We start from the raw sequence: 14,544 nt of genomic DNA, 5'->3' as shown, positions 1-14,544 counted from the left end.
CGCCGTAACTCAAAACCGCAGAGACTTAAATTTATCAAATTTGGTATATGGTTTTGGGACTATAAGTGTAGTTTTTTTTTTTTTTTTTTTTTTTTTGTCAAATCTTTGTTTCAATCGGCTGGGTAAAAGGCGCCTAAAACACAAATTCAATTTTCTGATGCTATTAAACGCATGTCAGGGATTAAAGGCCAAAATACTTGCCAAGGATGACAAGATAGATTCATTACGAACTATTTCTGAACTATTTTACGCCAATGCCATACAAGGCGTTCTCTGCGATAGCACCTTTATTAGAAGTATGCCAGAAAGTTTTGGGAAACTACTCCCGCTGATTTTTAGTATATCGATTATTTAATTTCACTTGCATTCAGAATTAAATAATATTTAAATCCATACTAAATTAATATTGGCTTTTTTCCTATTGGCAGTAGATATAGTGTATGATTATGTTTAGTAATTATGTTTCTTTGCATATATGTTGCCACAGATACTCATCACGTGCTCTTTTTTCCCATTGTTCATTGGTTCATGAAAATTTTCCACTAGATGACATCCTTTGCATAAGGGTTATACATATATCGGGATAAATGATATTTATTCAGCTTGATATGGCTTGGATAGATAGCGCGTCAAATACTTTAATGTTTTGTTGTTGTTTTTTGCATGCGGATAGTTTCAAATTTTATATCAAGTATTTTTATGCGGGTTGATTCATTTGGCGTCTTATAAAGATAAAATGTTCATCCCACTCATGGGCTTGTTTGTGTAGAGATTTTACTATCCAGAAAACTAAGCAAAGTGTGAAGTATTTCTGTCTAAGATTTTTTTTTTTCATTTTATTCAAATCTAAAGATTTTGATATATTTAACCATATGATGCAAAATTCCATCCATCTAGCTTAATACGCGAGTTTTGCGTCCACATATATACAAAAAACGGTCAGGCATAATTCCACATATGATTGATAAAACAAAAATGTCTAAATTATGGAATTTCAGCAAAACTTTTTGACGACAGCAGTACTTTATGGTACGAAACACGAAAAACAATACGTATACTGCTTGTTCTCTGATCCGAAAACTCTCCGCGCTTTTCCTCATGCGTCAGGATGCGTTTATTTAGTCAAAATAGAGATGAAAGGAGGATATGTTTACTTTAGGGCAATTTTCATACACTATAAGATGTTTAAACATTAAATTATGATGAATAAAGGGAAGATTTATTTTCTTAAAATTAGCTCATTCACTTATTTTTTTCACAAAACAATAATATTTTTTTTTTACGTTAAAACACTTCTTTTTTAAATTTGTTATTGAATTTTTCGATAAAATTTAGAAATTAACAATCTAAAATATTTTTCGTCTCCCTCTTGAAAGTTTTTTTTTCCGCTTGAATTAATCAAAATACGGTCAAAAACAGCACGATACTCACATATACGTGGGGGAAAATTGAATGGAAAAGTATCTAATTGAGCAGAAAAGTCCAAAAATGATAAAAAAATTCCGTAAATATGCTCATCCTCCCGATTCTCACTAATCAGTGAGGTAGAATCGTTGAAAACTGATAGTCTCGGGAAATTGAAATGAGCAGTACTTTGTACAAAAGAAAAATAAATATGTAACTAATATATCCATTTCTGTTATTAGATAACTTCATAATCAACCAATTTTAGCAGCAAGCACAACTCCTTTCCACAAGCCAGTTTCTATAATGAAAAAAAACAAAAACATTAAAGCGGCAGAAGTTCTATTTATCTAGTATTTTCACAAAAGGAAACTTTATTTCACTCAGTATGGCATTTTTGTTTCAAATTATGGCATAAACAAGAATGTATGGATGATAAACAAGGATTTCGCTATCATTTGGAATCCACTCATTTAAAATCCCAACTCTATGTGAGACAATGCCAGAAGAAAAGCAATTCAAAATTAAGTGAGATGGAATTTTCAGCTAATCTAATAATACTGGAGATAATTATGATATCGTTGAAACAAATTCTCTAATCAAATTAAATCATTCATAATGAATTGTTACTCTAAATCAAACATACTCGCATAAATTATTAATTAAGTTACTCACTTTTCGAAAAGGTAGAGAAACATAGTATGCGATTCATTAAAAATATCTCCTGACTTATTTGTTAAAGCGTAGAATTGATTATAATGCTTGTATCAAAAAAAAATATTTTTATCATTCGTGTAAATTGATAGGCATTCAATGATATCACTTCACAATAAAAATGATTTTTATTAATTTTCCCCCCTTATAATAAATTTCTAAAAAAGAATGAAAAAAACTTTGAAATTTAATTTTATAAATACAGAAGATTTTTTGGCAATTATCGATATCTCCATTTCTCTTAATGTAACTAAACTTTCAAATGCTTTTCAGCTATTCAATACGATTTTGGTAGTTTAATATTGTTAATATACAAGTGTAAAAATAAATTATCTTTGAAAAAAAAAACCTGTCAACAAATTTGTAGTTTTGCATCGTTACTCGAGGGTTTTCAAATATCTGCATACCTCTGTTATGCAAGATGATTACATCATCCTATGAAAATATAGTTTCTAGAAGATAGAAAATCAACCTGCTCAACAATCTTTTGATTTATAATCCCAGATTACACATACCCCTCTGGTGACAGAACTTTGCGTTTGTTTCCTTCCCATGTTTATTTCGTTCCTGTTCTCCGTGGAAGTTATGTAACAATGTTTCCAAATCTTCTATATACAGATGGTTATAAAAAAAAATGGAAACACCTGTGAATAAAAGTGACATTTTGAATTCCCTTCATAAGCATTAAAATATAATAATAGCCTGCAGTTTTTTTTTATAAAAAGCAATGTATATATTCTGAGAGTATGCGTTGGATTTATTAAAGTTCTCTAATTCTTGGATTTTTTTTTACAAAAGCATAAAATATCGGACCTCTCAGATTTTCAAAGAGGCTAAACTGTAGAGGCCCGTCTAGCTGGAGCAAATGTGACCGACACATTTCAACTTTTAGGCATTTCTAACGGTACGATGTCTAAAGTCATAACAGCATACACACAGCGCTACAAGACAAGCTCTGCAAAGCAAAATAGCAGGCAGAAAGAGAAACTCTGTGAAAGAGACCATCGGGTAATGAAGCGGATTGTATTGTCTAAAAAGCGAACAGCTACATCAAAAGTGACCGCAGAGCTCAATCCCATTTGGATTCTTCACTGTCAGTGACTACAGTTAGAAGGAACCTTCATAAACATAGCATTTATGGCAGAGCAGCAATTCCCAAGCCACTTGTCACAGATGTTAATGGAAAACGTCGTCTATAGTGTTATCACGCTCACAAAACCTGGCCGATTGATAAGTGGAAAAAAGCAATATGGTTTGACGAATCTTGTTTCACATTTTTCCGTACAACAGGACGGTTGCACGTTTGGAGGACACCTACACAAGCGTATGACCATGGTTGTCTCCTTCCAATTGTCAAACATGGAGGGGGATTTGTCATGATAGGAGCAGCCATGTCGTGGTTTCCTGCTTGTCCAATCGTAACCCTGAAAGGAAGGATCACTGGGGAGAAGTATAAAGAAATGTTAGATGACCAAGTCCATCCTATGGTACAAACTTTATTTCCTGCAAGACATGGAATTTTCCAATGATAATGCACCTATCCATGCAGCGAGACTTGTCCAATCATGGTTTGATGAACCCGAGGATGAAGTTAAACATCTGCCTTGACCCGCATAGTCACCCGACCTCAATATAATTGAACCGTTATGGTGTATTTTAGAGTGTTCAATACGGAATCGATATCCTCCACCGGCGTCTCTCCCAGAACTTTCACAATATCTCCAGAAAGAATGGTACAATATTCCTCTAAACACTATTCAACACTTGTATGAATTGATTCCTTGGTGAATCCAAGCTGTATTACATGCTAAAGGCGGCCCTACACCATACTAATAAAGGATTCTTTAAATCTAAGGTGTTTCCATTATTTTGATAACCACATGTACTTAACATTGTTCTATTTTTTTTTTTTTTTTTTTTTTTTTTTTTGCCTTCATTCTGAAATTAATCCTCGGAGAAGAGAACTTCCTGCAGTGATTGGGAGAAAAATACAAACTGTTAATAATTGTTGTTTCATGACCTTCAATATTCTTATATAGAATTTCATTACATCTTTAAAAGTCTGAAGGCCAATCAAGCAAAACAGATTTATTCATACAGATTTTTCGGAGAACTCGCGTTATGTTATTGAAACCATGACAATTCGCTTTGTCGACTTGGATGTTCTTCGGAGAATATCATACAAAAAGTTGCATCACGTGAATAATCTTCTGATATCTACATCCTAAAATGGCTAATAGATTGTAAAGATTTAATTCTTGAAACAAGCAAGTACAAAAAAAAAAGAATATTGTTACGAATTTCTAATACAGCTTAAATGCATAATATATTTCAAGATAAGGAATATACTTTTGCAGATAACTCTAATACATATAGGGTGAAGGACCCTAGGTCTTCAAAGCAAACGTAGAAACCATTTGGCGATTTTGGCAACGAAGGATCTCGAACATTTGAAAATCTCATCGATAGCTTCATTACGACTCGAGTTCTAACGCTTGTTGTAAAATATTCAATGCCTGTCACGACATTTATAAAAAGCTGAGTCGTACAAATGAGAGTCCGTAAAGAATCAGTTGAGTTGAGCTCAAGCGAGTAGTTGAATGAATTCTTTCTATGGTGTATTGACCCTCTATAAGTTTTTTCTCAGCGGTTTGTGAACTTCCGGTTGTTTATTACCAATTGGCTGCATGTGTGCTGAATGATCTTTTTATTGCAAGCGCTGTTTTGTGTACACGTCCTCTGTGCTTTATTACTTGTATTTTTATGAGGAATACAACACAATTATTTGATAATGAACTTGTTCTACTTTTCGCCTGAACTTGTTTACTTTCACTTACGGCACACTATTCGGATTTTTCTGTAACAATATTCCTACCATAATTGGGCTTAAAGAAAATCGGAGGTCTAGCTTCAAAAACCAGTGTGAAAGTAAATTCGCTCTAAAACTTTGAAACCAGTTCTGAGAAACTATAATTTTTTTTTCCTTCTGAGAAGCCATATTTGCACAGATAACATAATTTTAATGAACAGTTTTCTTATTGCTTTAAAGTGCATTTCTTAAAAAGTTGATTACGTTATTATAGAAAAAAATCACAAGGATATTTTTAATTATATTATTTTTCTCTATCTTCATGCATAAAAAAACCCAAAAAAAACTAGCTTTAAAATTATGAAGAAAAAAATAGTCTATATTTCGTATGATAACAGGAATATGCATATTCAAATTTATTTGCTAAAAATTCTCATATCTCCTTGAATATTTTTTTTTTCAATTTACTTTGAATTGTAATATAAAACTTCAATAACAATTTGTCATACATTCTATAAGTTGCGCATAGTATGATTGGAAATTCTGTATTTTCTAAACAAAAGACTTGCGGAAAAATTTGATATTTTTTTTAATAAACCTTTATATCTTGCCAAATATGCATGATCTTTTTTACAAAAACGTGCTCAAAATTTCCCACAAATATTAAAGTCATTGATGGAAACTCTAAATCAGTATCTGCATTCTGTGAAATGGTAGGATGTAAAATTAATTTCTTTTGTTCAAGTTCTGGGCGATTCCTTAAATGTATGCAAAACAATTTCACTATAAACTTTGAGTTTAAGTACATTTTTTTAAATGATCAAAGTTCAAAAATAGTTCGTCCAGCCTTTCTGGAGTTTGGAATAATACTTAAATTAGAAAGTGTACGAATAACTTTGATCACATAGCTTAATTTCATCGCCGAATGTATGAATTTTTTTTTTTTTTTTTTTTTTTTTTGGAACGGACGAGACGAACTTTTATTCAATTCTATGTACCTATCTGAATGAAAGAACGATAAAACTGAGGATTTATTATAAGTGAGATTGCAAGAAAACAAAAGAAACGCATTCGCATTAAAATTTAACATCGATTCTATATCTTGAAACATAAAATTTAATCAATCAAATTAAATTGTACATCATTTAAATACACTTTTAATCCTTAGTTTTATATAAAAAAGGGAGTAATAATAAATGACATCAATTCAATATTTAAGATTAAGCCTACTTGAATCATAAATCTCCACTGTAGCATTCATGACACTGTAAATCAATTAAGCTTTGATTTAAACAACAACCATTCCATTCTACATAAACTCTGACCCCCCCCCCCTCTCTTTCTGTGTAATTGAAAATAAATTACAGCCTTACACTTCCCGAACAAAGGATAGTGGCCCTGCACTATCAGATACTCTTCAATAAAAAAAAACTACTCTTTTCCAACCTATCCTGATCTTTAGTAAAAAAGGGCCATCCTTTTTCTTCTAATTTAAATGCGAAATCTATTGATCCCAACAGTTCTACCACTCTTTATTGTTCCTTAATGGAAGTTGGAATTTGGAAACAAAATCCCACCTCAACCATCCATCCATACAAGCCAACTGCAAAAAAATCGGTTGGCAGGGCCATCCAATTAAAGCGTCGATGTGGGGGTCCCCTTGTAAGTTCCTTATTTCGAACAAGGGGGTGCAGCAGCAGCATTATCGACTGCGGACGTAGATAAACCCCCCGAAACACAAGAAGCGGCATGGTTAATGATGCTTTCAAACGCCGGGACGCAGATCATCCATCAATACTAATTGCAATACACTTCTAATTAGCCTCAGTGGTGTCGTTACCAGCCGCCAGGGGGCGCGCGCGTTTAATTATGGGAGAACCTCCCTCGCCTATCATATTACAGATGAACACACCTTCACTTTTTCTCAACCACCACCACCCCCTCGGAAAAAAATAATAATCATAATAAATATTGTTTGTCTTCCTGGTCGATATGAATCAGAGCTGGGCTCAGTGTCGATGTCGATACCCATTCAGCACGCCTTACTAACTCCAAAAGGAAGAGCCTTAATTGAAACAGCTCGAGCTTTTTGTTCGCGCTCGCAGGTAATAGCTATTTATTTTGGAGGTAATTTGTTTTGCAGTGAAGCGTCGCGGTTAATTACCTTCTAACTTATGCTTGGGGGAAAAAATTACCATTTTTTTCCAACAGTCACTCCTTGTCAGGTTTTGACCCTTTTCTGTGTAACAAGGTGTCATCTGTAAAGTGGAATATTAATAATGCAGGATCAAAAATAAACATGACCCCCCCCCCTTTTTTTGTTCTTCTCTTTTAGCTCTTATCTTTTCGTAATACGATTTACTTCTACTTCATAAATTTTGCCACGGAGCCCATGAATTATAAAACAAGATTCTGTTGGTTTAAGGGCTAATATTTCATTCAGTTCATTGCTGATTTAAAAAAGTGTGTTACAGCTAGAAGGATGGAGAAGATGCTTAATGACTCTTTTGTTTTGTTTCTGCATGACTCTTTTGTTTTGTTTCTGCTGAGAGGTTTTATTGTCTTCGCTTTCACTCTCCATCCCATGGGAGGTGTCTTCAAGCAAAAGATTGCTTTCAACGTACTCCTTTGTTGTAATTATATGACAATTCTATTCCATCAGAAACTTTTCTCATACAAAAAAATCTAATAAAATTTCTCTCTTTTAAAAAATCTAATAAAATAATTTACTTGCAGTTATAAGCAACATATTCGTGGAATAATAGTCAACAACAAAAGTCTTAAGGTGATGATAATAATAATAAAGTCTTAAGGTAAAATGATAAATAAATAAATAAATTTTAAAGAAAGCCTTTCGACTTACACTTACCAAGAGAATAGGAAATTATTTTCCATCCTCTTACCTCAAACTTTATATCATTATAAAACTGTTAATTCACCCTCTTAGTTTCTTTAATTGCTATAATTTCCACCATTTTAGAGAGAAGTAAAGCTAATTCTGGTGAACAAGCTAAATGAAAAGCGAAATTTATGCCATCCATCATTAAAATTAAAAAAAGACGGCCGATTAAATTATTAGAAAGTCCATTTGAAAAATTTTCATATATTTTTCTTCAGACACAAATATATCCACATATTGCAAGCATACTTATTTAAAGATAATTTACCATCAGTTCATCAAATTAATTTCATTTGATACTATCACCAGAAATATTTTCTTCTGTCATGACATAGCATATTATCATCAATTTTTGATTAACCTTTTTTTAAAGATAGATGCACATTTTCCTTTGCTTCGTTTGCTTTGATGACTCTCTCTATAAAATCAGTGTGCCGAAATCATAAAATGCATAGAAGTACAACTTGCATTGAGATGTCTTTTTATTGCTTTGCCACGAAAATTCCAAATAAATAGAAAAAGAAATATTGACATGATTTATACCAAAAGTCAAAAATCATAATAACTAATTTGACGATGATGTTAATATTGGTTATAGCAGGAAGGAATTCGATAGTAAACTTCATAAATAGAAACCTGGGGTCCCTCAGTGGTCAGATAGGTAAGGGAATACATGACATGATAGAGCATCAAGCAGCGAAGGAAATGAATAAATTTTTGTTATAAAGGCTTTGCACTTTTATGAATATTTATATTTAAAAAAATATAGCACGATTCCGTAAACAGATTATTCTTTCGAATCAGGTTGGTGGCTGGAAGTTTTTTTCTTCGTGCTTGACAACAGGCTGCTAGTTTCCCTCGAAAGTGCTTCCTCAGACAGCCAGTGTATCCCCAAATATTGCAACGAATAAGATTTCAACCTCAGATGGTAAAATACTCCAATGTCACAAAAAAAAATCTTTTGGAGTAAATTTATTGGGCCATAATGAATGTCAAAATGTCAATTTCAGTTTTCATCATTCTGAGTTTGAAAAACACAGTTTTGGAAAATGTCTGTCTGTCTGTGACAAATATAAATCAAAAACGATTTGAGCTAGATGGTTGATACTGGTATAAGGTCTTTACACCAAATTTGTAGAATTTATTAAATTGCGAGTAAAATCTGTTCAGTGAAAGCCCGTCTGTTCGATTGTTTGAAAATAAGTTAATACGATAACTACAAAACGAAGAGAACTAGAGAGATAAGATTCAGTATTCACATTTGACATCTACATTCAAGATACCTGTCGGATTTTGAGCCAAATCCAACTAAGGGTTGATTGTTTGTCTGTCTGTACTTTCAGAAATAAGTAAACGCGATAATAAAACGCAATGATTTAAATAATTGTTCGGCATGAGAATTGGTGACTACAAGTGCAGTTTTGTGTTAAAATTTTGTTTCAATCTTTTGAGAAAAGAGTGTCTAAAACACAAATTCGACTTTTGGATATTGTTAAAGCCAAATAACTCGTTAAAGTTTAAGACATTATATATTCAGTAAAACAGCTAAATTCACTCCAAAATTTAATATGTTTCGTAACAATTGTGCGCCAGTACCATGTAAAGCGCTTTCTATCAAGACAAATTTATTGGAGAATAGCTATATGAGAACGTTTTGGGGGGACCCCCCCTTTTTTTTAAAAAAAACAACCCCCCCCCCTAGAAATGGTTTGAAATGGAAGAATTATATTTTTAGAATAATTTTTGATTGAGATTTTTAGATTAAAAGTTAGAAAACATTTTTCTATTCTATTATTCGTTTTGCTATATCTCAGAATGTGTGAGTATTAAATCGCTTACTTGTGAAAGCAGACGAGAATTCCACGAGCATGGAAAGAGACAACGCATTATATATTCTAATGATTCAAAAAAAGGCAAAATAATTCAAAATCCTCACTTTTAATAATGATCCCAGAATTCCTTTAGCAATGATATAAGTATTACAAATAATGATCATAGGATAATAAAAACTTAGCAAAATATTTCTCATGTGATTACACAAGAGAAATAAAACTGGACTATTGTATAGAGGTAAAGCTAAGAAAATGATAGCTATGAAATGAAAAAGCTAAGAAAATTTAAATAACTGATTTATTATGCGGATTGAAGAAGAATGCGATAAGCAAAGGAATAGAGCTGTACTTTCATCTATCTCTAAGAAGAAGACTTTCTTACAGAAGACATTCAAGAGTCCTGAGTGGAATGCACTATTTGTCAAGTCTCCAGAGAAATTCCTGTTGTGATGTCACTGCTATCTGTCTAATTAAGTTCTCTGGAGATATTTCGGTTACTCTACTGCTGCTGCAGATCGGCATTCCCTTTATTTTCGACTCGGATTAGTAATGTAATAAAGACTGTGGAATTCCCAATAGACATTTCAGTCTTCCCTTACCCAAAACCGATGCGGGCTAAAGGCGGAATGTTTACGATTCATAGCTCAGCGGCTTATCGGTGTCATACTTTATTTCTTCCCTCATCGTATTTTTCCACTGAAGTTGGAAAGAATGGATTCACTATTATCGTAAGTTCGCTTTTAATTTGCTATTTATGCTGATAATGCGGGACTTAAAATGAATACATCTGTATCAAAACTTTGTGTTTAAAAAAAAACTAGCGGGTGTAAAAACTGCAATGTTTTCTAAAACAAGCGGAAATTATGTTAAAATAGTGAAGTCTGAAAATGAAAGGTAGGGGGCAAATAAAAATCATGTTTAGAAACAACAATCGGAATTTTTAAACCATACTATCGTTAAATGTAAATGTGATATAAGAATAATTGTTAGAATTATGCCAAATACCAATTTAATTCACCCACCCGATTCAAAATAAAATAAAAAAATTATCAATTTTATTTGAAATTTCTTTTGTTCTTAATTTATATAATTTCTAACAGTCATTTGTCGGTTTATTAGAGTAACAGATCAGAAGAAAACGGAGCACTTAGTATCACCGAAATGACTCATTTCACAAATAGAGTTCCAATTGAAACAAAACCCGTACCCACTTAACATGATCAAATGGATACATTAGATAATTTCATCAAATTTACACCGCCAGAATAGGTCTAATAGATAGAACGAATTCTACAGGTCTAGAGAAACATATAACTCTATCTATTTATCCAAGTAAGTATTTTTCAATGCATCTGGATATGATGTCAGAGAAATTGCTCAATTGCTCATTTCATAAATTTGATTTGATTTTAAACAAAGCGTCGTATTTTTTAATTTATCGAACACATGTTTTTTTTTCAATTTATCTCAGTTTGATGTAAAAAAAGTCACTTATTATATAATTATAATTCTGTTTCAAAGGTTACAGCAAAGCAGTTTGATATGATGAAATGGTAGGTGGATATATGGATGGGTTAAATGAATTTCAACACAAAAGGAAAATGCATATTTTTCGTGCTTTTCGGAGTAATCGAAATTGTGCAATTCGTAGACATCATTACAATTGAAAAGATACACCATTTTTTCAGTGATGATATTTTAGTACATCTGAACTTTTAACAATTCATATCTGGAATATGCATTACATTTCTTCGAAATTCACCAAAATCGTCATTGCATTCGAAGTTTCGAGATTAGTAAAATTTTAAATATAGAGATGACCCTTATGAAATTTTTAGGCGTCTAATCTTATCTATTTTCTTTAAAAGGTTATTTTTTGTCTCAATATATGATAGAATATACCAGAATAATATTATGAAGTTTCTTTTTTCTTTTCAACCCTTGTACATTTTCATTGTCCGTAAGCGTTTGGAAAGATAATATGTAATTTTATATTTTCATATAAAAGATTAGTTCATTTAGTTTTGCATCTTTTATTTTAATTTCAGAGTAGTCTTCTATGGTGATCAAGAAAACTAGAATTGGATGACAGGAGGAAACGACAATGAAGTCAAAGGATAATATGGACCAGCTGCCATTATTGATTTTACCTTGATGGAAAAATGGCATATTGAACTTACAAGTTAGTGACAAAATAATGCAAGCATCTGTGTAATAGTGAAAATTCTTCATTAACAATAGATTGGATATCACTACTCTCTTTGCCTAGCATTTAGATTGTAAGCGATTTGAAATGGATGCAAATGCTAGATAATGTTAGAAGGAATTTAAAATTAGCTGAAGTCAGAGGAAATGCTCCTTTCATTACTCTCAAGTACACTGACCAATGTGGACAAGAACGTCATCATCTGGAAAGAGACATTAGTCTTTAAAAAAAGAAGAAGGCCAAGACAAACGAATGAAGTTAACTTGTCTAAATACCCCAATATTAATGACATGCAATTTTTCCAAATAATAACACTAGTGAACAGGGATCATGCCAAGACATCAAATTCCAAATCTCAAGAAAATAGAGTCCGTGTTTTATAATTGACAATTAGCGAGTTGAACAATGCGTATCTCAGAGTGATCTCCACAGGTAAATGTTGCTAGTAGTATGAAAGAGAGTGAATACAGATTCATCAGATCAGATAATTAGTATAATGGGGGTCCAGCCTAGATGCTTTTTGAACATTTGGCATTGCTTGCAAGCATTAAATGGTTTTATCAATTTGATTCCGAATGGTTTCTTTGATATAAATGTACTCAACATCAAGTTTCTTCCAAAAATTTCCACATGGAACAGGATCGAGTCGATATATGTTCGCCTAGGATATCATTTATCAAAGGATGGCAAAAAGAAAGAGAAGATATGTATTTCAAGTTTCATCTCTGAAGATTCATCAATTTATGCTTTCTTCCACTGTTGTTTTTTACTGGTGCCATCTTACAATCTTCCATGAACATTATCATAATGAAATTTTTCGCACACCAAAACATTTGCAATATCCATCATTAATCCTTCAACTAGACATGTTTCTCGACGATCATTCCTCTTACAAAGTGTATGATACAGAAGCTTATTCTTATATAGCTTATTCTATATATCAGAATGATATTCTGACATTGTAGCTTATCTCAGAGAGGGCATGTAATTTATGCCTGTGCTTTTATTACCAATAGGCGGTATTTCTCTATTTCTGTGCCATGTGGCGTTACTTTCTTGCAGCAGTGAAAAGAAACCGCTGTTTTTCCAGGTATTCCTATAATTTTGTAATCGAATTCTATTTTAATATATAGCATTAAAAAATTCAGAAGAACTTTCAAATCTTTTAATAAAAGTTCACTGGATCAAAATCTTGGCTGCTTAAATCACTCCCATTATCAACTATGTTTGCAAACATGAATTTTCAAAAGTTCATTCCTTATCTCTATATTTTCTACTTGGGCAAATGCAATTCATTTTTTCAAAAAATATAATAACTTTTCCCAGTTTTTATCAAACAAATAACAATGATTTTAGTTCCAAACCATCAACTAAATATTAATATTTAATAATGTATCATTTTGAAACGATATTTGAGATAATTTTGGCTGAGTCTCATAATTTCCAACCCCAGTCAGATGATAAAAACCGGACATTTGGAAACTAAATCCACTTTAAATTTCTTCGTAGCAATCATGGAGTGTTCAACTCATGACAGATTTAACATAAACCAATCTAGTATACACATTCGATACTCTTCCGATTTGGTTATCAATCCCACATCCAACAATCACAATGTCAAAATTTTATCATTAGGCCACCACTGATCAGAATTCAATATATATCTTCTGCTATGATTATATAGAGATTCCATAAAGAAATGAATATAACTTTCATAATTTTATTATTATCCATCACACTTAAGAAATAATAGAAATTGGAAAATGTCTTTTCTGATTTATTTACTTAAGCCATTGAAAAACTTTCAGCTGTCCTCACATTTACTCTCTCTCTCTCTCTTTATTAAAGCACCATAACTAAATATTTTGTTTGAGTTTCTCGCCAAAGTTTCAGCAAAGATTATCGTTAACTTCAAATTCAAAGCAATTAAATGTCAGAAAGAATACAACCCCCAAATGATTAGCTCAGGAAAATGTCTTGCCATCATAGACGGGTTGGCGATTAGCTGGATGCACCCTAGAACATCTTAAATCGCCCACATCCGAGGACAAAAGTATCAACTGCCTCATCCAACTTACGCTCTCACCAATAAACTTTCTGCATCACGTCACGGTTCGCCGACTGCGGCACCTTCTCCAGAATGAGGAAAAATGCATTCTCAGAGAAAGCACGTGCACCATTCTGCAAACGACCTCGGCGTCATTCCCACCTAATTGCAAACAACCCCCGATGATATCTGCAGAGCGATAATGTTGATGACAGAGGATAATCAACATCATTATTGCGGAAGCACTACGCGCGAAAGATTATTTTGTGTCCAAACTTACTGAGTAGGCTCCAGAAATAGAAAAGAAACTAACCAAATCTGAAATTCTTTATTTTTTTTCTACTGCTTTTGTTGTAATCGAAGTGATGCTTTGTTGGATATAATTAATAATGAAGCAAAGATAAATCGATTATTCACAAAATTATAATGAATAACGGAGGATTGTGGCGATATTTTAACATCTCTGATTACAAGAGTAAAATTGGAACAAAAAATGTTTTACTTTACTATGCTAAAGAAAATGCTTTTTCTTTTTTCACTCTCTCATACATGAAGTGGAAAGAGATAGTAATAATGGTAATCGCCAAATAAATTCAAATGGCAGATTTTGATCAATATTCATGATTCAGATCT

Source organism: Argiope bruennichi, chromosome 3, assembly GCF_947563725.1.
Source record: "Argiope bruennichi chromosome 3, qqArgBrue1.1, whole genome shotgun sequence".
In the NCBI taxonomy this organism is placed as follows: Eukaryota; Metazoa; Arthropoda; class Arachnida; order Araneae; family Araneidae; genus Argiope; species Argiope bruennichi.
This window is presented reverse-complemented; position numbering follows the sequence as displayed.